At 45.7% G+C, this 26,799-nt stretch overlaps 1 long non-coding RNA gene across 2 annotated transcripts; it reads right to left on the bottom strand.

Annotated features, from left to right (window-relative positions):
* LOC128312420 (uncharacterized) lies at positions 1–26,401 on the bottom strand. 2 transcript variants are annotated; one of them, XR_008291738.1, is made up of 3 exons: positions 26,244–26,401; positions 8,874–9,035; positions 1–212 (listed from the first exon to the last, which is right to left on the bottom strand). It is a non-coding gene; the product is annotated as an uncharacterized LOC128312420 (long non-coding RNA). The 2 variants fall into 2 exon arrangements; XR_008291739.1 differs by having other exon boundaries at positions 8,874–9,032.
* Positions 26,402–26,799: the final 398 nt, after the last annotated feature.

Below are 26,799 nucleotides of genomic sequence, written 5' to 3'. Positions count from 1 at the left end.
TCTCCAGTCAACACAGAATAAAAGAGAATGGGCTTAGGATGCAGTCAGTGTGATTTGAATCTGAGAGAAGGTGGTAGAATTATCTTTTCTGGAAGTCTAGATTGGTTTCAGTGCAGTATGCCTAAAGTTTGGGGAGTAGCTCAGATGACTTTCTGGTCTTTTATTCCTCTGTATGGTCCATCTTGCACTGTCCAAATCTCCAGAAATAACAACTGCAGAAGAAAAAGATAGTGGCAGATTAATCATAGTGCTAGGAATTGTGCTTGTTACTGGTAAACCACCAATTCATTGGTTTCTAGGTTGATTGGGGTGGGGGTGGTGGTGCAGGGTAGGATAATGTGGGGAATTTACTAGAGATTTGTTAGTCAAATTCTGAATTTTAGTCTTTATCTTGGTTCTCCCTTTATTTCTGGACAAGAAATTTATCTTCCCATTTCTTCTGTTTCATTAGCTGCAAAACATGGATGGTGACCCACCTAGGGTTTTTAACAACCATGAGGCAGAAGCAGTGGGTGGGGACAGTCTACTCTAAATCTGGTGTGGTGCCTGGAATCCCTCTGCTTGGACTCTGGGTTAGTTGGGAGGAGGGATGAAGAGCTCCCTTGGAGGGCAAGCCCGTTCATCAATAGTTCTAGACAGAGCCTAAATCCCAGGAGCCAAGGGAGACCAGAACAGTTCTCTGGCCCCTCCTCCCGACATGGAGATTATTGTGGAGCAAAAGCGAGATTCATCTGAACCTAGCCTATGGTTAACTGAAACATGGGCTTTTGTCAGAATGAACTCAGCTTAAGGATGGGGCAAGTTTTTTTTGTTTTTAATTAATGAAACTCATTTATGATTACAGAATGCATAGAACAGCCGTTTGCATGCTATGAACTCTTTAAGAAGGTATGGTGATGACACACTGTATAAACTAACTTTGAAAAGTTAGAGGTTGCAAGATGATAAGACACCTTTCACTACCTTGCTATTGCTTGGGTTTTAAGTGTTTCTTAGAATGGACAAGCTACATAAAATCTAACCTAGTTCTAGCTAAAGGGCTAACAGTTCTGATGGAAACTGTTAAACCAATTCTGTAACCAAAATGATAAACAGCTTAAAACTGCCAGGTATCAGTATTATTGTAATATTCCCTTTATCAAAAACCTATAACTGAAATTTATAGGTAAGAATTTACAGTAAGCAGCAGATACTTGGAAACTTGTCAGTTAAGGTTTCCCATTATAGAAGAACTTCTGCTGTAAGCCTTTTTAACCCTCCAAAGTCAGAAAATTAAAAAAAAAAAACTTTCACAATTAGTTTCTAAGGAAATTATATAAATGTCATGATACTAAGAGAAAAGCTTTAGATTGTCATTTCCAATAGGACATAGCCTCCTAAAGAAAAAAAAAACACCTTTTTTTCTGGTGTTGGGAGGGAAATATATAAATAACAGTCAAAATCTATATTCTTGATATGTTTCTAAAGAAAATAGTTAACTAAATTACTCTAAAGTGACTTCATTTCCCGCTACTCCCCAACCTCCTCAAAATTGAGAATACAACAAATATTTGCATAGGTTTATTATTCACATTTAATCATGAATAATTCACTTTGTACAGACAGCTGGGTAAACAAGAGATTTGGAGTTTCCTTTTTCTAGACTGTTTTTCCCTTGGCTGAAAGGAAACAGCATCAGTGTGGTTTTATAGGATTTTCAGTACCATCTTGTCCTCCTGCCCCAGGCAGGAGGCACCGTCCGTTTTGTGCTTCTTTCTTTCCAGTTTCTTTCTTTCTGTCTGTTCCTGGGTTACACCTCACCAACACATGTTTTTTTTATCACAAAACAAAAATGAGCTCTATCATTCAGTTCTTTGGTCTGTAAGACATGTATAAGTTTATGGATTTGCTTTTGTGTAGATACTCTCCTGTTGCTGGGAAAAGATCCTTCTGAACTCATTCTGCCTCATCATTATACCCTTCATCTTCTATCAGTCATTAACAATTTCACAACTATTTGACTATCTACCACAAAGCCGGTTCTCATTTCCCTCTGCTCCTCCCAGGCCTACGTGAGGAAGTGAGGCACGTATCACTGAACCAGGTTTACCCAGGGCATTTCAACCTGGGCAAGGGGGCAGAATTTACCAAAGGTCAAGGATCCTTCCGGTTCTGTGAATGTCATGAATCAAATTGTGATAGTATAGCTTGTGGTTTAGGAGAGAATTAGGCTTGCCGTAATTCAGCTATGACCAAATGAGGGAGTGGGGGATGGTTATAGTATACCCCTGGGAAATCCCTGCTCTTTGTCATGACCTGGCAAATAACTTTAAGGATTTGAGCTACCCATCAAATGTCATGCATCCACGCTAACTATATTCGGTGAGGACAAACAGAAGCATAGGGATATAAGTGTCCTCAATTCAGCAACACTTACAAGATATGAACCCCATAGAAATATGGCCAATGACATTCCAGAGAAAATGAACCATGATTGGACTAAATTAAAAAGTCCTTTCTTCTTCATTTAGCAAATACTTGGCTAGTGCTTACTATGTGCGAGACATCTTCTAAGAACTTTCTACATATTAACTCTTTAATTCTCATAACAGCCCTATGTGAGGAATATGAGGCACAGAGAAATTAAGTCATTTGCTTAATGTCACTGAAAGAAGTGGGAGAACCAGAATTTGAACCATGCAGTCTGGCTCCAAAGGCTGTGCTTTTAATAAAACACCATGCTTTACTATGAGTATAATACCTGCTTATGGTAGAAAGTTTGAAAAATAAGAAAAGTATGAAGAAGAAGAGAAAATTACCTCATAGTCCCACCACTCATTATAGCATAATTGTGTATTTCCTGTGTGTGTGTGTGTGTGTGTGTGTGTGTGTGTGTACAGAAGCATTTAATTTAGTGGTATCTCTTTCTTTCTCTCTCTTTTCAGTTAGCTATACCTTGTGAACATTCTCCCACAGAAAGATATTAATTTGATTGAACATTCAGATAATTTTCATAGTCTGCTTTGTAAATACTGGCTCAGCCAAGTCTGGAAGCATTTACCATGATTGGTGGGGTGGGGGCTACTGATTTAGTAGATGTCTTATTTCTCCAGGGTCCAAGAGCTTCCCTGAAGATGGACTCAGCGTGATTTCTTTTAAGAGACTTGAAAAAAGTACTGTAGCCTAGAAACATAGCGTGACTTTTCCCATCAAAACATTTATGTTGTCTCTACTTTGCATTGTTCAGTTTTCTTAGGGGCGGGGCAGGGGGTGGTGAGTCTTGGTGCAAAGAAAAATGTAGGCTAGTCAACAGGAAACCTGAAGTCCTTGATACGGCACAGTGGCCTCTAATCATACCCTGGCATGGCTGCTTTCTCTTTCTTTGATAGGTGTTCCAGTAATAATAATAATAATAATAATAATAGTAATAGTAAATGTTCAAAAAAACCCATTTACCTGGTAAACAAAACTGTTATTATATGCCAAGACGTTAAAGGGCAGGCTCTGAAGCCAAGACCGTAGTGGTCGTTGTCATGACCAGCGACAGCTTTCGGCCAGGTCACATGCCATCCTGTTAATAGCCAGAGAGGTAACCAGCATGAATATGTGCGACCTAACCTCAAAACCTCTCAGGAACACAGAGAAATTGGCTAGAAAAGACTGTTTCTCTTTTTCCCTCCTTAATTGAATTTCTAGTTCTAATTAAAGAGGCAGCAGCAGAAAAACGTATTCAAAAGGGAAAGTCAAAGAATGACTCCCATCTCTGAAGAAAACCAGTCATGGCATTAGAAACACAGTCACATCAATCCTCACTCTTCCCTTGAGCTGTGTCACCCATTTACAGGGGAGGAAGGGGAGAGGGGGACCAGGGACCAACCTTTACAATGAGGTTGAAGTTCCGTCTCTGGGAATTACTTTTGTATGTGCATAAATTTCCACAATAAGTACCTTCTGGAGTTTGCATGCAGCTGAGTTGCTCTGTCAAGCTTCCTGTCCAATGTTCTAACTTGAGTTGTGCTACCAGAAAATCAGGTGTATCTCAACTGCTAAGTCAAACTTGGCTTTTTTGGAAACCAGAACTCACTAGCTTGAGCCCCTAAATCCACCTCACCACCTTTTTTCCCTTTAGATTACCTTTTACTCACAGTCACTGGTCCTATGTCCCCTGGGAGCTATTGCAGGTAGGAGCTGTTTGAAATTTAAGATGCAATACCCGGCAGACAAATGGATAAAATGATTTTTTTCTTTGACCTAAAACTAAGGTCAAATCTGTATTCTCTTCCTTTAAGCTCTTGCGAGTGTTTTGAAAACTAGTTCTACTCCTTTCTGTCAGAGTCTTCTAGTCCTGGGAAGGCATCGGGTCAAGTAGCCAATCAGCTCTTCCAACCAACAGCCTGTCACTGCTTCTCTCAGATTCACAGAGACTTCTTCGAAGGAGGGGTTGAAGATGTGGGGGAAAATGGGTGGGGAGGGCTACACTATAATAACTATGACTCAGGACAATATAGAAGTCACCTTTACATAGGATTTACAAAGCGCTTCTAATGTATATCATTTCACAGAAGTTTTACAGTTGTGTCGTGGGGGTGGGTTGGACCATTCAGCTCAGCTCAGAGAAGTTGTGTTGACTGCCCCAGATCACACAGTTAAGAACCTGAGTCTGAGTGCTGTGATGTGTGCACTGTGACCTTGCTCTCACCTTTAGTGTCCCTGGTCCACACCTTGTCTGGCTTTCCTGTAACACCATAGGCCACATTCAAAGGCTATCTCTCCAAGGCGTACCAACCTGTTAAATAGCATTGGGTTTTGGTGTCCCTCTACCCCTGTCTGAAGGCTCCTCTCCTGAAACCCCCATTGCCTGCTGTCCCCATACGTCACATTCTCCCAGGACTTCCCAAGGCAACACCACACCCAGGCCTTTTCTCCTGGATAACCACTCATGCCTTGAACCTAGACCTCTTCTTCCACAATTAGGCTCACTTACTCTGTGTCTTATCTCTCTGAGTCCTGTGAGGAGAGCAGTTTGTGCTGAGATGCTAAAAGCTGGCACTGGCCTTCTCAAAAAATTAAAAATAGAACTACCCTACGACCCAGCAATTGCACTACTAGACATTTATCCAAGGGATACAGGTATGCTGTTTCGAAGGGGCACGTGCACCCCAATGTTTATTGCAGCTCTATTGGCAATAGCCAAAGTGTGGAAAGAGCCCAAATGTCCATCAATGGATGAATGGATAAAGAAGATGTGGTATATATATACAATGGAGTATTACTTGGCAATAAAAAGGAATGAAATCTTGCCATTTGCAACTATATGGATGGAACTAGAGGGTATTATGCTAAGCGAAATTAGTCACAGAAAAACAAATGTCATATGACTTCACTCATATGAGGACCTTAAGATATAAAACAGATGAACATAAGGGAAGGGAAGCAAAAAGAATGTAAAAACAGGGAGGGGGACAAAACATAAGAGACTCTTAAATACGGAGAACAAACAGAGGGTTACTGGAGGGGTTGTCGGGGGGATGGGCTAAATGGGTAAGGGGCTTAAGGAATCATTGTTGCACTATATGCTAACTAACTTGGATGTAAATTTAAAAAATAAATTAAATTAAAAATAAACAAGTAATAAATAAAAGCTGGAACTAGCCTAATATTCTATTACCCCACATCCCTCAGGACCATTTGATGGCTCTGTGAGCTTGGGCAAGTGTGTGAGTTGAGCTTTACATGTACAATGGAGACAATAATTTGTTACAAGTGAGGAACAAGTGAAATCATCTGGGTGTTATATACATCAACTGAATAAACCCATCTTTCTCTCCTAAAGCGGATTTCAGGACACCTTCCCCTCTCGCCTTGGGTTCCTGTAGCGGCCTTACTTTCCTCCAGACCTGGTCCCTGCCAAACATACATTCGCCACCCTGGCGGAAGGTATCTTTTCCAGAGTACAAGTATGACCAGAATTATCCCCTGCCTAAACCCTCCGGCAGCTCTGCAGGGCCTCAGAGTCAAGTCCAGACTCCCTGGGGTGGTCTTCAAGCCCTGCATGCTCTGGCCCTGCTCCCCTCACCAGTGCTCAGTGCTCACCTCTTGAACTCAGCGCCAGGTATATATCACGCCCTCCTCTACCTCTAGGCCACTGAGCAGGCTGTTCTCTCTTCTCCAACTCTCTGTCTCTCCCCTTTCTAATTTCTATTCATCCTCTTCATTCTTTAGCTTAAGTATCATTTCCTCCAAGAAGTCTTCCTGAGTTGGGTCAGATGTGGCCCTCTCCCATCCTTCCTCCCTCCTAGCACCTAGAACACACCTTAACTCCCTGGCTTGCCCATAAGCTCCTTCAGGGCCTGAACTACACAGGTTCCCAGACCCACTCCTGACTCAGGGCAGGCAAGAAGGCAGTGAATGAATGAATATTCCTGGCACATTTCCTGAAACACATAAAGCTCAATTATTTTTTTTCAGGCATTTGACTCTTACTTGAAAATATTTGCATTTCAAAATCCCCACCCTCTTTGCATTTGAAAATTCCTCCTGCTTTCAGTGTCTTGCTCCAAAGAAAAGAATAACTTTGGGATATTAAGTCTTACCAACAAATATAGTATTTTTAATCCAAAGGGGAAAAGGGAGACTCAGATAACAATAATACCATGAGATAAATTAGAATTTATACTTCTATGGCATATTCATATGATTATCTCAATTGATTCTTATAATTCTCCTATTCATTGTATTGGACTCCTGTTTTACAGGGCATATTAATGACATAGAATTGCAAGTGGCAGAAACCATCCTGTGTTAACTTAAGCAAAGAAAAAAAAAAGCAGAAGGGAACTTATAAGTGAGCAGGGGTGTCTCATGGAACCCAAGGCACAGAGTCAGTCATTATAAAGCCTTCAGGGTTTTTGTTTCTGCTTCTTTCTACACATGCAACTCATTCTTCTCTCTCTTCATAATGCCTTTTTGGTACCCAGTCCATTGGCCGAGATGGCTGCCCATGACTCCAAGGTCACCAGTCACAGGCCCAGCCACATGAGGGGGCTGACAGACTGTCCTTGAACCCAGGCTCAGGCCCCCAGGGGAGATACTCTGATGGTCCAGCTGAGTCAGGTCAATGACTGCAGTGAAAGAGCAGGGTGACAGTTGCACTGCACAGGTGCCCATTCTCCTGACCCTGTGGCAATGGTGGGAGGGTCTGGGAAGGGAGGGAAGTTTCCAGAGAAAGGGGTCCCCTCCAAGGATGTTAAGGGACTTGGCTGAGAGCAAAGGAGGCCCAGGTGAAGCCAAGATGAGAGTAGGAGTCAGACACTGATCTTGCCCAAAAGTCTCCAATCATGTTTTACAATTAAGAACTAGAAATATTGAGATTAGGTACAGTTATGACATATGGACCAAAATATGCATTCTACAGTGCCCATGTACTACAAAAATGGCCTGCTGGCAGCTTGGCAGGAAGAACATGCAGATCTATATAGGAACCTTTTGCCAGAGCTTAAAATTAAATTAAAACAACCTTATGTTAAATCCCAAACAAGAGAATCCCAAACCAATTAAGTTTGTAAAACAATCATGTATAAAACTCAATGATAATTTCAAAAATAAATGTAGTGATTTTGAGATTCACTGAATTTCAGTAGAAATGGTTTTTAATATAGAGTCTGTTGGTTTTACATTTGCTTTTACAAATTCGGTAGACTCTAGGAGCACTTGAGTGGCTCAGTGGATTAAGCTTGGTTTTGGCTCAGGTTGTGATCTCATGGTTCGTGAGTTGGAGCCCCTGCATTGGGCTCTGCACTGACAGTGCAGAATCTGCTTGGGATTCTGTCTCTCCCTCTTTCTGCTCCTCTCTCTCTCTCTCTCTCTCTCAAAACAAATAAGTAAACTTAAAAAAAATTTTTTAAGAGTTCTGTAGATTCTTAGAGGCAAAAGAGGTAAAGCAAGTAGGAACGGGGACCCAGGTCCTGCCTCTGAAGATCTCCTTCACTCTGGGCCTCACACCCATCTACCTGAGTGTCCCTGTAGTCCCTCTACAGAACCCTGGCATTCTTCTGAGCAAGGGCACAGCCTGGTTTGAAAAATCTCTGATCTAGCCTAGATGAGAGAATGAGACCCAGAGCAGTGGTTCTCAAACTTGAATATATGAAAACACCCAGGAGCTTTTTAGAGATGCATATTCCTAGGCTCCACTCTCAGAGGCAGAGTCAAGGACTCTACAACCCTCCCAGGTGGCCCAGCCAATTCTTATGCAGGGGGTCCTCTGCATGGCGGGAGCCATCTGTCCTAAGTCACTAGTGAGAGAGCTGAATCCAAGACCCAGGCTTCCTGATGTCCAGTTCAACGCTTTTCCTACCAGATTTCACTGACTGCAACTGTTTCTAACTGTTAAAATACAAACTTCACTACTTTAAAAAATCTAAATCAAATCAATGACGAATGGAGAAACAAAATGTGGTGTGTACACACAATGGAATATTATTCAACCTTAAAAAGGAAGAAAATTCTGACACCTGCTACAATATGGATAAACTCAGAGGACACGATGCTCAGTGAAATAAGCCAGTCACAAAAGGACAAATAGTGTATGTCCACTTGCATAAGGTACTTGCAGTAGCCAAATCATAGAGGCAGACAGCAGACTGGGGGCTACCAGGAGTTGAGGGAACCGGGAATGAAGAGTTGTTGTTTAATGGATACAAAGTTTTAGTTCAGGAAGATGAGAAAGTTCTGGAGGATGGTAGTCACGGTTGCACAACAACGCCAATGTACTTATTGCCACAGAACTGCACACTTAAAAATAGTTACAATAGTAAACTTTATGTTATGTGTATTTTACCACAATAAAAAAAACCACAATCAAATTTTTGTCTGCACTTCAAGGAGACTTCATTTACCATTTTGTAGATGGGAAGATACATTTAGAAATCAGCTGGCTTCTAGGGACGCCTGAGTGGTTCAGTCAGTTAAGCATCTGACTCTTGATCTCACCTCAGGTCTTGAGCTCAGGGTTGTGAGTTCAAGCCTTGTGTTGGGCTCCATGCTGGGTGTGAAGCCTGCTGAAAGAAAAAAAGAAAGAAAGAAAGAAAGAAAGAAAGAAAGAAAGAAAGAAAGAAAGAAAAACAAAGAAGAAAGAGAAATCAGCTGGCTTCTGGATGTGGGTTCTAGACACTAAACTTACTCAACTGCTCTAACTGCGTGGCTTTATGCCTCACCCCCCACCTCCAGAATGGTTCTCTCTCGTGGTCACTCCCATGGTGCTGCCTTTTTAGCGCCTGCATCAGTGCCAGTTCACGGCTCAGCCTAATACCTGCTAAGAGAGTAACAGAGGCAACATGCTCTAGTAAGGCCTGAGGCACTCACCCTGGAGGGAAAGAAGAGCAGAAAGAAATGAGAAAAGGAAAAGTGAAGCTGGAAAGAAACTCTGGAAATGGTGAACATGGACCTAAGAACACATGGAGTAAGAGCTGGGAAACTATTAAGATGGGAAACTTTAATATGCCCCCCACTTTGTTTTTAAAGTTTATTTACCTATTTTGAGGCAAGGGGCACAGAGAGAAGGAGAGAGAGAATCCCAAGCAGGCTCCTTGCCATCAGTGCAGAACCTGATGTGTGGCTTGATCTCACAAACCGTGAGATCATGACCTGAGCTGAGATCAAGAGTCGGATGCTTAACTGACTGAGATGTTTGTGGCCCCTTTTCAAGAACAGCTGTAGCATTGGAATTTCCTAGAAAAATGGATAGACACATTTGAAAACAGTGAAGCACTGCATGGAAGTAACTGGAAACCAGGCTTCCTCCTGATCTCTGAGATGTCCCATCACTGAACAGTTATAAGAAAGAGAAAGCAAAGACAAGCTGAGAAGCCACATGTTGTAAGTTCTTGGTCATAACACAAATTCCATTCTTAGTTGATAAAAGGGGCATGAATTGCCACGAGCAAGAAAGGGGAGTGAAGAGAGAGCAAAAAAGAAATAAGAGAGAGGTCAGTGCTAGCTTTCTGAGACTGACATTGTGATGAGTTTTCTTTCCCTGCTCAGCAAAGTTTATCTGGTAGTCGTAAGTTCATGGCGTTGGGCAATTGTCCAAACATTTGGGGAAGTTACTCATGAAGAAGAAGCCAACTCCAGACAGCTCGTTGGGAAATATGGAGAGTCAGTGCCTGGGTGGTTTTCATAGTAATCCAGGATTTATTAAAGCTCAGAAAGCAAGCAGCAGAGAGGATTTTTATAATGAGCCAGAGTCATCATTTCGATAGAAAGGAAAGTTTTTCTCTGGTCTGAAGGAGGTGGCAGGCCCCAGGAGGCTAAGAGGAGGGGGTCTTGTTTTGTAAGTGCTGTGACAGATCCTGGGGACTCCAGCAGTGGTAGAATGGTTTCCTTCTGAAACCCCTCCCCTCCAGGGTACAAAGTTTTCTATTGCAATTGGGAGAAATTAGACTCCATGATCTAATAGAGCTAAGTTTTTCCTCTCAAATATGGTATGGTGTGACATCAGCATCTCTGCCAGATTCTGTTGCTACCCAGGGGAAGTGAAACGCAGGTGGACCGCGTTTGTAACATTGATTTAGTCTTCCAAAGTTATATGAAAATGAAGTAATTTTAAATTGACCAAGGTAGTTAAAGAAGCCCTGCTTGCAATCTTTTGTAAATCTAGATATGCTTCTGCAAAGAAGGTAAACAATTTTCAAAATATTTTGCTTGTAGCTCTGAATTTTGATTTGTCTCCTTTGCTGCTAGAACATTCAGAATGTTGTAAATGTTGCAGTTCAGATGAATCATCTGTCGCTATCCATCTTGATTTCCCAGAATGTTTTATCAAACAGATTGGTTCTCTGAGTGTGAAAAATCTAATAATGCTATGGGGCACCTGGGTGGCTCAGTCAGTTAAGCATCATACTCTTGATTCTGGCTCAGGTCATGATCCCATGGTCGTGGGATTGAGCCCCACATCGGGCTCTGCCCTGACAGGTTGGGATTCTCTCTCTCTCCCTCTCTCTGCCCCTCCCCCACTCAAGCTCTCTCACTCAAAATAAATAAAGTTTTTAAAAAAGAAAAATCTAATAATTCTACAGCTTCCTTGGAACTTTATAATACTTTACCAAATTTTTCTTAAAAAAAAAAAAAAACTTAAAAAACACATTCCGAACACACAGGAAGACCACACCATCTGGCCCTTGAACACAGCTTAGGTTGACTTTTTAATGAAGAGCTAGTTCCTAGGTGTAACTAGATGGTGATTATCAGTGCTCAGTTCAATCTACATACCTTGTTTGGAGAGGGTTCCATGCAAGGCACAGGCTGGAGAAGAGGGACAAACACCACAGGGACTCAGGGCACTGCAGGCCTGCAGTGAGGTGAGGGACAGCTTCATAGAGGGGGTGACTTTCAAGCTAGATCTTGAGGGGAGAGGTTAGGATACTCAGAGTCAGGAAGAACATTTCCTACCAGGAGGAACAAAGGAGAAACTGCTCAGAGGCGTGAGGATGGAGAAGTGTTTGAGGACAGAGGATGCACCAATGTGGTACGGCTTCCAGAAAGGAGAGGAGGGTAGATCCTGGAAAAGTTTCAGAAGAAATTATGAAATAAAGGTTTGTAAACATTTATGAGAGAACAATAATTGTTAGGAGTCACTAAGCACGGATTCATTAAGAACTAGTCATTTCCTGTTTTTTATAAGGTTACTAGACTGGTAAACTGGAGGATATTGTCAAGGGGATTCTTGTGATTGTCTGGAAGTTTCTATGGTCCTGTTCAGGAGTGGAATGGAAGGCCCCGAGTTCTACCATGCATCTCACTTCAGTGGGGCATCTGACCTCGCCAGGTGCAGTGAGATTCTTGTTAAGAGTGTGGTTTGTATGACTAAACATTCATCCCCAAAGAGGCCTGAGGATGGACTGATGACAGGACGGAGGGCGGGCTCCAGTACTGACTGGGGCTCCACATGAGGCCCCTTTCTTTTTTCTGTCTTCATCCCTGTTTGCCAGTGACATAAAGAAACATACAGGATGCATCTATTGGAATTTCAGATAATATAAAATTGGAAGGGAAAAATAAATGTATCTATGGGTGTATTGGAAAAGATCTCTTGGGGCTAGAATAGTGAACCCAAACAAGCAGCTAAAATACAATAGATATAAATGTAAAAGACTGTAAGTAAGATCAAAAAATCAACTACTCCAGAAGCACATGGAGAAATGTCTCAGTAACAGTTGCTGTCAAAAAAGACATTTTAGTTTACCATAATATGACCTAACAGAGTGATGCGTTTGGCAAAAGAGACTATTTAGTAAACATACGGTGTCTATATATTCTTTAATTCAACAAATCCTTATTTAGCCCCCCAATATGTGTCAGGCACTGGGTTGGGCAGCAAAAACACTGGAGAAAAGACAGGCAGAGTGCCTGCCCTCAGGCAGCCTGTAGTTTCCTAGGGGAAGGACACAAAGACACAAGAAATCACTACAACTTGTGACAGAGGCCTGGAGAGACACAAATGAAGGTCAGAAAGAGGGTGAGAATGAGGGACCCATTTTTCTTGGGGTGGCCATGGCAGGCCTCTTTGAAGAAGTGGCAGTCAAGCTGAGGCTAGGTGCAGGGAAGGAGAGGCAGAGAGGCAGAACACGCCAGAGTGCATGGGCTTTGAGTGCAGAAGGAGCTTGATGTGTTCCGTGAACTGAAAGACCAATGAGGCTTGTCCATATTTGAGGTCACCAACATCCATTGTCCCATTCTTCCATGGTGAGGGGGTGCTGACACTGGGCAGTCCTGTTGTACTACATTTCCCAGCATGTGGCCATGGGATTGCGTCGTCGTCGTTAGTGGAATGGTAACAAACGGTCTGTGTTGGAAGCTGGCCCCCATAAGAGGTATATACACCACCCCTCACCCCACCATGCTCTTTTTGTTTCTTGCTGCCTGCATCCAGGACATGGCAGCAACCTAGCTTGGACAGGAACGCCCCATGGAATAGCAGACAGAGCTCCAGCTGGAAAGGGGTCTGGGTTCCTCAGTGCCTGCAGAGAGCAGAGCACTTGCTAACCTGGATCTTTCACCTTGAGAGATATCTTTAAGCCACTGAATAGTACCACATCTCTTACTTAAACTAACTGTTACAGAAACAAAGGAGTACTAGCTCCACCAACCCATCCACATTTAGACACTGCATTTAGTTCAAAGGGTCACTTTTTAAAAAAGAGACGTTGACTGTTGGAAGCATATCCAGGGAAAAGTAAGAACCATGACATTTAGGAATCAGAAAACCAAGTCAATAAAAATCTGCTGAAGATGCCGTAGTTGTTTAGTCTGGAAAAGGGATTTCTCGGGGTGACATGATTGATGGCCATCTTCAAATACCAAGGAAGAAGAATGAGGCTGAATTGGGGTGGCTTCTGTGGGACCTACAGGCACTTGGGTTTTATGATGAGGCAGATTCTAACTCAATACAAGCGAGAAGCTTCTAATGATGAGGGATTATTAGAAAATTCCAGATTAAGGGGCACCTGGGTGGCTCAGCTGGTCAAGTGTCTGACTTCGGTTCAGGTCATGATCTCATAGTGAGTTCGAGCCCCACATCAGGCTCTATGCGGATAGTTGAGAGCATGGAGCCTGCTTCAAATTCTGCATCTCCCTCTCTTTCTGTTCCTCCCCTGCTCACACTCTGTTTCTCTCTGTCCCTCTCAAAAACAAATAAACATTAAAAAAATTAAAAAAAAAAAAAACAAAGAAAATTCCGGGTTGCTTTGAGTATCAACAGCTTCTCCCCCAACTGTGTCCAAGCAGAGCCTGGCTGGCTACTTGTGAGGAGACATTTACAGAGGCATTTGTGGCATCACTGTGGAGATTCTAACTAATTCTAAGATTTGGGGTAAGGAAGGTGGTAAATAATGCAGGTTGAAGACAGGTCATAATGGGATTGAATGTCAGTTTGGATTGAACGCCGGAGGCAAGGGGACTCTTGGAGGTTTCTGAGTACAGTAACGATAGTAACGATACGATAAAAGCAAGGAACATTGCTTTGGCCAACATCAGGGGAGAAATCCTGATTTTCACAGCCTGTGCTGGTGCTTGCCTTGCCTGAACCATGAGCGATTTAAGGAAAGCCAAGAGTAAAGAATATTGATTTTCATTACTTTATTCTTGAGATAATCCAAAAAATATTTTGGGGCTAGCATTTTTTTTTTTTTAACTTATCTTCCAAGATGAGTGATCTCTTTAGTCCAAGGAACTCAAAGTACTTTTCACCCTAGTCTCATTCAGTCTTGTCACATATCTGAACTACTATGTCAGGGGCAAGAATGTCAAACCTCCTCTCTCAGATAAGGAGAAGGCCTCACAAAGAAGGGCAGTGAGTTGTTCAAGGTCAAGGCAGTGAGTGAGTCAGGGGCAGGGCGGGCTTTTTGACTGAAGTCTGCCACACTGCCTGGAGCCCGGGCAAAGGGTGCCTCAACTAGGAATGTCTTCCACCTACCAGAAAAACCAGCTTGAACCAACAGTCTCTCCAGAGTGGGAAATTAGTTGAGATGTTTCAGTGTCAACCAGTTTTGCTTTGCAGGACAGATGAGGAAAGTGAGGCTCAGCAAGGCCACGCAGGCCAAGGCCTAGCTATGACTTGAACGCAGTTCTTGGGTTCCTGGCACTAGATCTTACCAGCCCACCTACCCGGACAATGGTAGGCTCAGGAACACCCCATACTCCAGTTACCTGGAATCAACAGGGCCATCAGCATTAGCTCCACTGTCTGGAAATATAAAGGCTCATATTGGCTTTGGCCACCAAAGAGAGGAAACATTCTGCAATCCTTGAAAACTCGCAGCTGAGGGGGGTGTGGGGAGAATTGTTTGAGCCTTGTAACTACAAAGTCAAAAGGGAAAACATGTGTTTCACATTTGTCTTGGGATGGGAAAGAAAAACTTTTTCTTTCACTTAATCTCGGTTTAAACAAACAGAGAGACAGCCCTTTTTGTAAACTCACCGAACGTCAAATATCGTTCCCTTCGCATGGCATCGGTTTACTAAGCCACTACAGAGCCACTTTCCTCACGTAATCCCCTCGATTAGAAGGCACTTCAGTTTGAAGAGGGGCAACCAAAATAATACACATTGCCTCTGATGAATTGGACGAGAGTCAGCCAATGGAGTCAGGTTTCCAAATCTATAACCTCTTGGTTTCAGCCAGAGACCCGAGGCAATACGGCTTTAGTCATGACTCAGGATTTTGGGAGTGAAGGCAAGCACGTCAAGTGATGTAAGAAAATTCCCCCACTCCCCCATCCCACTGGCTTCCTCCCCTCCCCACCCCCACCCCCCAGGGAATTCAGCCAGAGCGCACTGTGGGGGAGGGGTTGCAGAGTCACCGGGTGCTGAGTTGCCCGGCACACCTCCCATCACGGAGGCAGTGGCCAGCGTCAGCGCCTGACAAAGGAAGTACTCAGTTACAATTACTTTCCTGTTGGCCTGCAAGCTCCGATAATTGCTTTGCAATGTGTGTGTGTGTGAGAACCTCATAAAGTAAACCAAGAAACAGAAGGCCAGGTCTGGGCTAAAGGGAAGTGTCAAGTGGGGGAGGCTCGTGATGCAAGCCTACCTTTGAAGTCACTTTGTTTGTGAAAAGTCTGCTGGGCTCTCTCTTAAGGAAACTCCACTGGAATGAGGTTTCTGTGCATGTGGGGTTTAAGGCTATTGTTTTTGGCTACGGTTTTCACCTCAAGCCCTAGCTAGGACATGTATAAATCCCATAACAACAGCCTGACATGAAATTGCTCACCCTCTCACAGCATCAGGGGACTTTTACTCAGGCGGATTTTGAATGCTTCATTGTTCAATAGGACAGGAAGTTTACTCTCAATGTAAATGAGGAATCTTTTTTTTTTTCCCTCCTTACCTCCTTGGAAGATTTTCACTGAGACCTGCCTTGTCATCCCCAGTCCAGCTTCTTCCATGTCAGCAGCTGCAGCCTGGCCATGCTGTCCGGGTTCCTTTTCAGAGTCAGGGTTTTCTTAGGACTAGATTTTTAGGCTTTTCCCTGGAAGTGACACTGGGTGGTGGTCTAAGGGAGACCTAGGGACAGGGAAGAGTTGTGTCTTCTGAAAGGGTTGGGTTTCTTTTTTCAGTTTCTTCAACTCTGACCTTGACCTAGGTTTGTTTCTTACACACACACAGAGCCCCGCTGCCAAACTTTATGATGATCTTTTTCTTAGGATACATCACATGGTGGGCCTGTATCACATCAGTTCACATTTGGAACATTGGGCTAGGACTCTAATGTCAGAATGTGTCCAACTAACTGGCATCAGCAAGTAGGTGCTTAATTCAGAACCATGACCCTAACTTCCATTGGAGCAAATCCCTGAGAACGATAGAAAACTTCTAGAAAAAGCATTGCAGGTTCTGCCATCTCATGACACACTCTGTAGACAAACTCTTAAAAAGGCACAAGAAAACTCTTCTTAACCTTTTGCTGATGCCCACCCCGCCCCCTCCAGGAGACTGGCCAAGAGAGACCGTCAAAAAAAGAAGGGGTTCATAGACACAACTACTTTTAATCAGAGGAAACCACATAAGGATCATGAAGAGGTAAATGACAGGGACACTGACCTTATAGGATGAGTAAGCCCTAGTCTGCTTTGTTCTCTTATCTCCGGAATCTTTTTTTTTTTTCCTATATATCTGAAAAAAATCAGTAATAAGCTTTTAAAAAGAAAAAGAAAAAAGTCAAGCACCGTGCATAAGCCCTAGAGATCATTCTGAAGTCAAAATATCATTGCAACTGTCTTCCGCTCATGGCTTCATCATCAACACCGCCAGTGACATGATAATCCTAAACAGCATACATGCTAAAGACTTTTTTGTTGTTTAAAATTGTAGTATTGACCAGGGCTTTTATGTGTGTGTATGTGTCTGTGTGTGTGTGTGTGTGCATGTGTGTGTGTACGTGTGCGTTTTCATTTGTACCAGGTCAAGTACAATTAAGCAAGAAACAGCAACCTCATTCCTGGCCGAGGCTCTGTTCTGAGACCTGCTTTCATATGACAAACACCTGCAGAGATCTGTCTACAACACAGGGAAGCCTGAGTGTCTCCCCCAGAGGTTCTGAATTAATGGAGCTGCTCTGGGGTCTGGACACATTCCTACATTCATTACAGTGCACATCCAAGGTCACCATGCACTAAACTAGTCCAGCCCTTAATAAAGTCTCCCTCCCCTGGTCCACAAGGCCCACAGTCACCAGCCCCTGGGACAACATCTCTCTTCTCTGGCATTTGTCTCCTCTCTCTGTTTTTAACCCTGGCTTCACCCTAGGTTTCAGCATTTGGGATCTGGCCTCCTCTGTGACCATCACTGTGGCAAAACAGTTCTCCCCAAAATGCCCTCAAGTATAACTCAACATTCTAAGTTACTCCTTCACACTCAGTAAAAATGACTGCATTTATGGAGATCCCGGGTGTCTCAGTTGGTTAAGCTTTTGACTCTTGGTTTTGGCTCAGGTCAGGATCTCACAGTTTGTGGGTTCAAGTCGCACGTTGGACTCTGCGTGGCAGCGTGGATCCTGCTTGGGATTCTCTGTCTCCTTCGCTCTGTCTCCCCTGCTCAAGCTCTCTCTCTCTCTCTCAAAATAAATAAATAAACATTTTCCAAAAAAAAAAAAATGACTGTATTTGTAACACATCCAGTCATCCTTACATAATGAGGTGAGGAGCACCAAGCTGTAGTTTAGTGACACCTGATGGCAAGGGCCCAGGGCAAATCCATCCCATGCAAGGCACCAATAACGACAAGTCGTAAACTTTCAGGGCTCGGGGCCCATACCAGAGCTTGGCACCTCATGGATGCTCAGCAAACTTCTGATAAAACTGAATGTGTCAAGTCTGTCAATACAGGGTGCTTCCCCAACCTAATCTGGTTCTTGAAATTCAAATGATTAGATTGAGAAAAGATGTCTGGTGATTACAAAACTCCCTCTCAAGAACTCAGTAGTGGCAGAATTAGCCAAGGACACGCAGCAGCTCTCAGCAGATGGCACACACACCTTACCCTGCCTGCTCCCGCTCACAGCTCTAGACTTGGAACAGCGTTTCATGCCATCGCAGAAACAGGACTCAGGAGTTTCCTTTCCACCAAGAAAGCAACTGAGTTGTTGGGGTTATAAACCACTCCTCTGGGATGACGCTCCACGTTGGAGATTGTCGATGGTAGACATGGGAATGTTCTTCAATCTGCATAAACACTCAAGTGCCTCAAATCCTCCAACGTGGCCATTTTGTCTTCTTTGGCCCTGTCTTGCCCATCACACCCTACTCTGAACCCATTTCTGGAAGGGGGTGCTAGACATTGAGGCAGCACCTCATCTACGTGGTGCTGAGTCACACTCATATTTTAGTTAATAATATGTTCAAGGTCTGCTAGGACAGGCCTCTCCCAACTCCACCTCACCCTTCTTTTCCAGAATTGTCTTTGCCATTTTCTCTCATTCATTAAATGTGGATTTATTTATTAAAAAAATCAATGAATCCTTTGAGGTTTTGATTGGAATTGCAATGAATCAGCAAATTCATTTGAGGCTAAAGAATTGTTCTAAATTGAATTTCCCCATTTAGCAACACCTATTTTATTCACATCTCTTTTAAAATTTCCCAGTACAGGGGCACCTGCATGGCTCAGTAGGTTAAGCATCTGACTTAGGCTCAGGCCATGATCTCATGGTTCATGGGTTTGAGCCCCACATCAGGCTCTGTGCTGACAGCTCAGAGCCTGAAGCCTGTTTTGGATTCTGTGTCTCCCTCTTTCTCTGCACCACCGCCCCCCCCCCCACACCGCACCCCTGCCACTCACACTCTGTCTCTTTCTCAGAAATAAAGGTTAAAAAATTTGTAAAAAATAAAATAAAATTTCCCAGTACAATTGTGTAGTGTTCTTTATCAGGATCCCATGCGGGTTTATCAAGAAGTGGTTTATGGCTTCAGGTAATACTATGACTAGGGTTCTCGGTAGCTTACTGGCATATAAGAATGCCTTGACTGTGGAGTGTTTATCTTGTGCCCAGTCATTTTTCTAAATATTTTTCTTATTAATTCCAGTAGTTCTTATCCGGTCCCTTAAATTTGTTAAGGGTGCAACCACAGGGTTACAAAGAATGATGTGTGTGGTATTTTTTTTTTAAGTTTATTTATTTTTGAGAGTGAGAGAGACAGAGAGCAAGCAGGGGAGGGGCAGAGAGAGAGGGAGATACAGAATCCCAAGCAGGCTCCAGGCTCTGAGCTGTCAGCACAGAGCGTGATGTGGGGCTTAAACGCACGAACCATGAGTTCATGACCTGAGCTGAAGTTGGACGCCCACCTGACCGAGCCACCCAGGTGCCCCTGAGGTTTTGTACTGATACATGAGTCAGGGGGGTAGTAGTCTAGTGTATTAGTGTCCTGGGCTGCTGTAACAAATGGGATGGCTTCAAACAACAGAAACGTCTCACAGTTCTGATAGCCAGAAGGCTGAAATCAAGGTGTCAGTAGGGTGGGCTTCTCCTGGAGGTTCTGAGGGGGAATCTGTTCCAGGCCTCTCTCTTAGCTTTCCCTACTTGTCAGAGATCCCTGGAGATTCTTGTATCACTCCCTCTCTACTTCTATTTTCACATGGCCTGCTTCCTCATGAGTGTGTCTGTATATGTCCAAATGACTTACTTTGTAAGGATATCAGCCAATGGACTTAGGACCTGCTCTAATCCAATATGGCCTCATCTTAACAAATAGCAAAGACACTATTTCCAAATATTCATGGGTCCTAGGGATTAGGACTTCAACATATGTTTTTGTGGGGGACACTATCCTGCAGCATCCAGTGTGCTTGTCTCTGACCAGTTTGCTTCTAGAGCTTTGGGGCCAGTTCATGAACCATGTTTCAAGATGTCCACTGAAATATTGCTCATGTCTGTGTGAGGAATGGTCATGGTAACTATAGTCAGCTTGGATCTAGGAGGCCCTGAGACGAGCATAGTTTCTGCCTTCACTTAGCTACAGGGCTTTCGTGGTACCCATAATCTGTGTTGTTCCGGGGGGTGACATTCTGAAGGAAGCAAATTCTGGCTCAATATAATTTGACTCAGAGATCCAAGGGATCTTTGGATTAAGGCCATCTGCCAAGGGGCATCTCTCTGCAGCAGTTACAAGTTACATCATCCTTCACCCATCTGACAAATACGTACGGAGGCCTACTAGGCCTGGTACTTTGCGCCAGGCAGCAGGCCCTGGGTCAGGTGCTGGGGCAGTGACAGGTTCCAGAGACACACAGGTGTTGCCCTCAGGAGGCTCACAGTCTAGTGGCCCCAGAAGAGCCCAAGCAGCCTGGGTGTGCATAGTGCTCAAGATGTTAGGAATGAGATTCTCTTTGGAGAGAGTATGGCCAGATGACCACCATGTTCCCTCAGAGCTAAAACACTGTGGCCTTTATGATCCCTGAGGCAAACTATAGAGGAAAGCAGAGGTTTGGGCAGGAGCATGGGGTAAAGTGAATTTATAAACAAAAGAATAAAGGGTTGAGGCGCCTGGGTGGCTCAGTTGTTAAGCTTCCGACTTCAGCTCAGGTCATTATCTCATGGTTCATGAGTTCGAGCCCCGCTTCGGGCTCTGTGCTGACAGCTCAGAGCCTGGAGCTTACTTCGGATTATGCATCTCCCTCTCTCTCTGCCCCTCCCTCACTCGCACTCTCTCTCTCAAAAAAATAAATAAACATTAAAAACAAAAAAATTTAAAAAGGACTTAAAAAAAAAAAAGAAAGAAAGAAAGAAAAGGAAAAAAGGGTTTACATGAATCCAGAGGGGCTTCCCAGGCAGGATGCATGCAGGAACGCAGGCCCCCTTGCACCATCACGAAGGTCCACCCGCTCTCCCGCCTCCCATTACAGTGTCCTCAGCCTTACCCCGCCCACCCTCAGGAGCAGACGCTCAACAAACAAACAATCCAGACCCACCGTGGCTGCTCAGGCTGGGGCCACCTCAGTGGGGAAACCAAATCCCTTTCCCCAATCTCAGCAGACAAAACAGCCTGGGCCCTAGGTGTTTCCCCTTCTGCCTGGGACACCCAGCCAGGGAAAGCAAAGCAAGAAGCCCTAAATCAAGTGTTTTCAGCAGAACCAGGCCCCGGGGGTGGAAGGGAGAGGCCTCCACTCTCAGCGGCTGCTCCTCCTTAATGATCCAAAACAAAGCCGGTGCCAGGGAAGTTAATCTGCCCTGAGATAGGGGGAGCCACGCCTTGAGGTGGAGAGGGAGCCAGCCCAGGGCACTGCGGGCCCAGGAAGCTGGGCCTGTGCATCGGTACCCTGCCAAGGTAAACCTTGGTCTGCGATGCCCAGGAAGGGGCAAGTCCGGTCCTTCAAGAAAAGAAACCCCGTCTTTGCTTGATTGCTGCCCTTTGACCACGTGAGAAGATAAATACATTTTTTTAATAGATCTGTCATCAGTGCTGGGAAACGCCTGGTACTCTACCCCAGAGAGGTCTCACAAAACAAAGAATCCATCTGGTGGTGATCACAGCGTTCCCGCCCCACCATCCATCCTCTTCCTGCTTCCCCACGCATGCTCACATGTCTTCACGTGTGAATGCACACGCACATGTGTGCCTGGACCCTTACATGTATGCACACAGGGTCACATACATGCCCACATTCATACGTTCGCCCTAAGCTTCACCCTTCCACACACGCATCCCCACACATAGCCTCACGCAAGTGCACGTACGTGAGTGTGCCTGCATCTACCCTCACGGACAAGGATACATATACGCACCCTTATATACAAATACGCTCATGTACACACCTCCTCACGCAAAGCACACACGTCCTCACATGTGTTCTCATGCATACGTGCATCTCACACAAACATCCTCACACACAAACACACAGCATGCCTACACATCAGTACACAAACACACATCCTCAATCCCTTTTCATGTATGCACATATGCATGTACACACACCCCCTTACTCGTAAGTGCACCTCGTACATGAAACCACATGTGGGCACACATTTTCACATCACATGTCCTCACACACATGCACCCATATGTTCATCCTCACACACACCTCTCTTCACAAGCACATTCCCTCACACCCTCACACATGGATGAATAGCCTTACACACACACATACCCCTGTTTTGCTGATGCTTCTCCAGGAGTTGATTTAACTGTCTGGTCTGTGAAGAGGCAAAGCCAATGACTTCCTTATTGGGGCAGGTTTCAGTTTGAAACCCATGGCCTGGGACCCAGGTCACAGACAACCAGTCACAGAGCCTGGGCCATGGACAGGCCAGGTAGGCATGTTCCTGCCATCCATCTGCCATGGAAAGAGCTAGGGCTTTGGAACTGGGGCAACATGGTTCTCTCAGTGACCTTGGACAAGTTACATAGCCTCTCTGAGTCTTAGAGTCTCATAAAAATAGGAAGCGAATAGCACCTACTTCATGGGATTGGAGAGATGGACATGATCTCAGTGCAGTGGTCATGCAGTGTAGGCGTTCAGGAGAAAGCTCCGTCCATTTTGCTGCCCTGGGTTGCGGCCACCATTTCCCAGGTCTTTGGGCACGTGCAAGATGGGGACTAGTGAAGTCCAAGTGCAGAATATGAAAAGCAATTCACATCGTTGCTAGCAAAGGAACATTTTATAAGGTATCCAGCTGTCTGGCCAAAACATGTCCAGGGATCTCCTGGAAAGGGACTGTGGGCAGACAATTTTGAAGGCTGTGAGAAAGCTGTTGTCTTTTGTCTCTAAAGCTACAGTAGCCAGCTGGGGAAAAGCAGAGGAAAGAGAAGCCACAGGAAAGGAGATCCAAAGAAACAGAACCTGAAAGAACTCCACGAGCTGCTGCCCGAAACATCTGGAAACACGCTAACGGGCATAAAGGAAAACACGGCGCCAAGCCATCTCTTGGCACGAGCTCTGAGAGCCGCCTGAGGGAGCTGGAGCAGACACTGTGGGACTTTTCTCCTGAGTTGTTGCCGCTTCCTCCTCAAGCTGGCCTGGTGTGGCGGCTGAAACACGGAAACGTGGCCCGACTTCTCTTCCCACCAACCAACACCAGGCCTCAGGTTTTCACTCGGTAAGATACACAAATCAGTGAAGACGACGAGGCTCATGTTTTGGGGGGCGGCGGGGTGGGGGGGACTATAACGTTGTGAGTGTCAGACACCGTGCTGAGTTCTGGACATGCACATCATCTCAATCCTTATGCTACGTCTGGAGGTGGCGATGGTATGAAAGTTATGTCCCTTTTACAAATAGGATAACCGCTCAGAGGAGGGTGTGAGCCTTGCCTGAGGTCACAGAGCCGGCAAGGGGTCATGGCGACATTTGAACCCACAGCCCATTTGTCTTCTAACTGCTGTGCTCTCTTGCTGAAGAGGAGTAAGTGTTAATCTTCCCGGCTCTCCCCCGCACTCAGGGGCCAGAACCCCTGGGACCCAACTCCCGGAAACGGATGACCTCAGCCAGCCTCCTCAGCTCACAGACAGTGGGGGGGGGGGGGGGGGGGGAGGGGCTGGAGGGGGGTGAAGAAGCAGGGCTGGCCCAAGGTCATGTCGCGTCCTGGGTCTCATCCTCATTCCCGGACTTCACTCTCCCCGACAGCCCCAGGACAGAGCTGGGGAAAAACCTTCAGAGACATCTCCCAGGAAGATAGCTGAAAGGCAGGGCCAAGCTGGAGGCTCTAGTGACGTGGTCATGAGGTGATGATGATGGCATTGTATTTCCCACTTTTGAGAAATGCTCTGGCATCAGAAGACTCATGGGGGAAAGCAAGAGGAATTTGGCAAGGATCTGGTTCTAAGCCATCTGGAGGCTGGTGTGAGGACCAAAAGAGTGGCTGCCTGTTCAGTGTGGTGTCCTTGCCTGAGTGCAGTCACAGCTCTCTGTGCACAGGAGGTGTGGCCATGACCGGGGAGACTCAGAGAGGGTGTCTCTGCCCTGAATCCCAAAGCAGGGCAGGGACACTCCCGTCATGCCGTTTTGCAGCCTCTGTCCTGTGGGACTGAGCGAGGGCTCACTGCACACTCGGCTGCTCTCATGGAAGCGCCTCGCACGTCATTGTGTCAGAAGTGCCACATTCTAGCACGACTCACCATTGTGAGGCAGCTCCTGTGTGCCAGGAACCGTGCTCAGTATCTTCCCCACATTCTCTTGCTTCATTCTCACCACTGTTGTGGAGTCAGAACAATTACCACCCCCATTTCTAGATTTCCACTCCAGGACACAGAGGCCAAGAGGTTTGATGAGGTTACAGAGGTGATAAGGATGGAGCCAGAACTCAAATCCAGGCAACCAAGGTCCCAGCCCAGGTTGCCACCCCTGTGACCCCGTGTCGCACCTGCATCACTTCCTGGCACCTCGGGTCACCCCTAAGTGTCATTCAAGCAGAAACAGCCAGAATCCTGGCCATTGCTACCTCCACCCGCCACTTTCTCCTCTGAAATGGGGACATCGGCAGATATTCTACCCGACTCCTCGTGCTGGCCTTGCTCACCCACGGATGAGTCAGCTGGAATTTCTGGACATCCCAGGCTCACAACCGTGGTACCAGGAGCTGTCAGGAGGCAGGAATGCTTGGAATGCAGCTCTGTGCGCTCCGCCTGCACCCCTCTCCACCCCTGCCCCCCAGGCCGAATCCACAGAGAGGTTTGGAAGGTGAATGACACAGTGTTTGTCAAGCGTTTGGGACGACAGGTGCATTGGAAGATGAAGACAAAGACTGATTCTTTTCTGAGGCTGCCGGCACAGTTTCCCATCCCTCCCACGCACGTCCGCGTTCCAGGCCCGGATGCTCTGTGCCTCAGGCTCCGGTGAAGGGCAAGCAACCACTGATTAGGAAGCAAGAAGGAAAAAAATGTCCTGGGCTCATAAAAAATGGAACGTTCAACTCCTTTGCCCAACTCTGACCAGGCCTTGCGACTCCACCATCCTGATCTGGTCGCCTGCCTGCTCAGATGCCTTTGTGAATGCCACAGGGACTTTTCCTGCACCTTCTTTGTGTGGGGCTCTGTCTGGGCACCCGTGGAATGGTGAAGAGGGCGGGGACCCTCCTTTCCTCTCAGAATTTTCCCTCTAGATGTGTGGATTCAGATAACAAGTGAAAGTGCAATTACCGAAGGCAGTCAAGGTATTGAAGGAAACTAATCAGGGCTAGGATAGAAACGGTGGGGGGGAGGGTTACTTTAAAATGAAATCCAGGGGCGCCTGGGTGGCTCAGTCGGTTAAGCGTCCGACTTCAGCTCAGGTCATGATCTCGCGGTCCGTGAGTTCGAGCCCCGCGTCGGGCTCTGTGCTGACCGCTCAGAGCCTGGAGCCTGTTTCAGATTCTGTGTTTCCCTCTCTCTCTGACCCTCTCCCATTCATGCTCTGTCTCTCTCTGTCTCAAAAATAAGTAAACATTAAAAAAAAAATTTTTTTTTAATTAAAAAAAAAATAAAATGAAATCCAGGGCGCCTGGGTGGCTCAGTTGGTTAAGTGCCCGACTTCGGCTCAGGTCATGATCTCGCAGTTTGTGGGTTTGAGCCCCGCATCGGGCTCTGTGCTGACAGCTCAGAGCCTGGAGCCTGCTTCAGATTCTGTGTCTGCCTTTCTCTCTGCCCCTCCTGGGCTCCTGCTCTGTCTCTCCCTCTCTCTCTTTCTCTCTCAATAAATTAACATTAAAAAAAATTGTTTTTTAATAAAATGAAATCCAACCCTCAGAGCTGTGTACCACCAGATTTGTCACCTGCCCCACCGCCTCAGCTCATGTCATTTCCTCATCCTTTTGGGTCCCACCTTTGCAGGGGGGGAGGGTGTGCTTCTCTGCCTCACTGAGCCCTTCTCACCCACGTGCCACTCTGTCCTGTGGGCATTGAATTGCTTTATTTCTCAGGGGCAGGAAGCAGAGTTGTCTCACCCATTGGTGCCGTGTGCACATTCCCTCTGACAGACATGCCCCCAGAACCTTTCATTTTGGGGCCTGGCACTGGGGAGCCACATAATAAATACTTCTTTAGGGAAAGAGCCTCCCCAGACTCTGGCTGCCTGTGAAAGGTTGGGAGGATGTGGGGGTCTGAGCAAAGAAACTATTTCGGAAACGCTCAGTTGCATGAGAGCCAGCCTGGAGCCTCGTGGATTCAGAAAGTCACATCACCCGCATGCCGTTCAGGAAGGAGGAAGGGTTGAGGGTAAAAACTGTTTCATCAGCCCCTCTTCCACAAGTTCGGGCCCACAGATGTTGCCTTGATTACCTATCAGAATGAGTGAATGCCAAAACTCACCCAAGGCCTTGCTGACGCAGGGCACTGGAGAGAGAGAAACCGCTGGGCTGATTATCTTGGCTTTATCCACCACATCTGGTCTAGCTCAGCATCTCTGCTTTCCATCTTTAAAGAGATGGTTACAGAGTTCGAGAATCTCAGAGCTGCAGAGGCCTAAAAAGGCCTCGCATCTGACCTCCTCCCTTCGCAGATAAGGGCCATGCCACTAGGAAAGGCTGTGACTCACCCACGGCCACACAGCTGGTGAGAGGCCCAGCTGGGACCATCCCGTGGCTCTCCCCTCCCAGGCCGGAGCCTTTCCCGGTTTTCCAAGCTGCCTGTCAGACCCCGCCAAATCATTTCCACATTCTCCTCCATTGGCCGTCAGTAAGAGAAGCTGGCCATGGCCCTTTCTCACTCCCTCCCCACCATCTCACCAAAAAGGAAAGAGATTCCAGAACCAAACAGGGATCTTTTTTTTCTTGTCCTCTGATGTATTGTACTATCCATTCCAGGCTCCCCGCTGAGGGTGCAGCTCTCTGCCCTCACATGATGCCATAAAAGAATGTCATCTAAC

Source organism: Acinonyx jubatus, chromosome D3, assembly GCF_027475565.1.
Source record: "Acinonyx jubatus isolate Ajub_Pintada_27869175 chromosome D3, VMU_Ajub_asm_v1.0, whole genome shotgun sequence".
Taxonomy (NCBI): Eukaryota; Metazoa; Chordata; class Mammalia; order Carnivora; family Felidae; genus Acinonyx; species Acinonyx jubatus.
The sequence above is the reverse complement of the archived record's forward strand: the minus strand, read 5'-3'. Positions and strand labels throughout refer to the sequence as shown.